The sequence below is a fragment of the Cornus florida genome, unplaced genomic scaffold, assembly GCF_030987335.1.
Source record: "Cornus florida cultivar Cherokee Brave unplaced genomic scaffold, ASM3098733v1 CherokeeBrave_3.0.0_Hap2_scaffold_268, whole genome shotgun sequence".
In the NCBI taxonomy this organism is placed as follows: Eukaryota; Viridiplantae; Streptophyta; class Magnoliopsida; order Cornales; family Cornaceae; genus Cornus; species Cornus florida.
This window is the reverse complement of record NW_026775769.1, coordinates 17,501-20,000: the sequence shown is the minus strand read 5'-3', so window position 1 is coordinate 20,000 and position 2,500 is coordinate 17,501.

The following is a 2,500-nucleotide window of genomic DNA, read 5'->3' as shown; positions in this document are numbered from 1 at the left end:
TCTTAGGCTTCTAGGAAGCTCCCATCAAATTTACAAACCCAAACTCCAAACTTCATTTTTTAGCACACAATGCCCACGTGCACGCGGGGGTGCTTAAGCGTGCGGGCGAGGAGTCATAATGGGCAAAATTAACTCGGGGGACCTCCAAATCGAAATCCGTCTCGAGCAAAGCACTTCTTAGGCTTCTAGGAAGCTCCCATAAAATTTCCAAACCCAAACTCCAAACTTCATTTTTTAGCATACAATGCCCCCGTGCACGCGGGGGTGCTTGAGCGTGCGGGGGAGGAGTCATAATGGGCAAAACTAACTCGGGGGACCTCCAAATCGAAATCCGTCTCGAGCAAAACACTTCTTAGGCTTCTAGGAAGCTCCCATAAAATTTCCGAACCCAAACTCCAAACTTCATTTTTTAGCATACGATGCCCACGTGCACGCCGGGGTGCTTGAGCGTGCGGGCGAGGAGTCATAATGGGCAAAAACTAACTCGTGGGATCTCCAAATCAAAATCCGTCTCGAGCAAAGCATTTCTTAGGCTTCTAGGAAGCTCCCATAAAATTTCCGAACCCAAACTCCAAACTTCATTTTTTAGCATACGATGCCCACGTGCACGCCGGGGTGCACGAGCGTGCGGGCGAGGAGTCGTAATGGGCAAAATTAACTCGGGGGACCTCCAAATCGAAATCCGTCTCGAGCAAAGCATTTCTTAGGCTTCTAGGAAGTTCCCGTAAAATTTTCAAACCCAAACTCCAAACTTCATTTTTTAGCATACGATGCCCACGTGCGCGCCGGTGTGCACGTCGGGGTGCTTGAGCGTGCGCGCGAGGAGCCGTAATTGGCAAAATTAACACGGCGGAAATCTAAATCGAAATCCGTCTCGAGCAAAGCACTTCTTAGTCTTCTAGGAAGCTCCCATAAAATTTTCAAACCCAAACTCCAAACTTCATTTTTTAGCATACGATGCCCACGTGCACGCCGGTGTGCACGAGCATGCGGGCGAGGAGTCGTAATGGGCAAAATTAACTCGGGGGACCTCCAAATCGAAATCCGTCTCGAGCAAAGCATTTCTTAGGCTTCTAGGAAGTTCCCGTAAAATTTTCAAACCCAAACTCCAAACTTCATTTTTTAGCATACGATGCCCACGTGCGCGCCGGTGTGCACGTCGGGGTGCTTGAGCGTGCGCGCGAGGAGCCGTAATTGGCAAAATTAACACGGCGGAAATCTAAATCGAAATCCGTCTCGAGCAAAGCATTTCTTAGGCTTCTAGGAAGCTCCCATAAGATTTCTGAACCCAAACTCCAAACTTCATTTTTTAGCATACGATGCCCACGTGCACGCCGGTGTGCACGAGCATGCGGGCGAGGAGTCATAAAGGGCAAACTTAACTCGGGGGACCTCCAAATCGAAATCCGTCTCGAGCAAAGCATTTCTTAGGCTTCTAGGAAGCTCCCATAAAATTTTCAAACCCAAACTCCAAACTTCAATTTTAGCATACCATGCCCACGTGCACGTCGGGGTGCACGAGCGTGCGGGCGAGGAGTCATAATGGGTAAAATTAACCCGGGGGACCTCCAAATCGAAATCCGTCTCGAGCAAAGCACTTCTTAGTCTTCTAGGAAGCTCCCATAAAATTTTCAAACCCAAACTCCAAACTTCATTTTTTAGCATACGATGCCCACGTGCACGTCGGGGTGCACGAGCGTGCGGGCGAGGAGTCATAATGGGCAAAATTAACTCGGGGGACCTCCAAATCGAAATCCGTCTCGAGCAAAGCATTTCTTAGTCTTCTAGGAAGCTCCCATAAAATTTTCAAACCCAAACTCCAAACTTCATTTTTTAGCATACGATGCCCACGTGCACGTCGGGGTGCACGAGCGTGCGGACGAGGAGTCATAATGGGCAAAATTAACTCGGGGGACCTCCAAATCGAAATTCGTCTCGAGCAAAGCATTTCTTAGGCTTCTAGGAAGCTCGCATAAAATTTTCAAACCCAAACTCCAAACTTCATTTTTTAGCATACGATGACCACGTGCACGCCGGGGTGCTTGAGCGTGCGGGCGAGGAGTCATAATGGGCCAAAACTAACTCGTGGGACCTCCAAATCAAAATCCGTCTCGAGCAAAGCATTTCTTAGGCTTCTAGGAAGCTCCCATAAAATTTCCGAACCCAAACTCCACACTTCATTTTTTAGCATACGATGCCCACGTGCACGCCGGGGTGCACGAGCGTGCGGGCGAGGAGTCGTAATGGGCAAAATTAACTCGGGGGACCTCCAAATCGAAATCCGTCTCGAGCAAAGCATTTCTTAGGCTTCTAGGAAGTTCCCGTAAAATTTTCAAACCCAAACTCCAAACTTCATTTTTTAGCATACGATGCCCACGTGCGCGCCGGTGTGCACGTCGGGGTGCTTGAGCGTGCGCGCGAGGAGCCGTAATTGGCAAAATTAACACGGCGGACCTCCAAATCGAAATCCGTCTCGAGCAAAGCACTTCTTAGTCTTCTA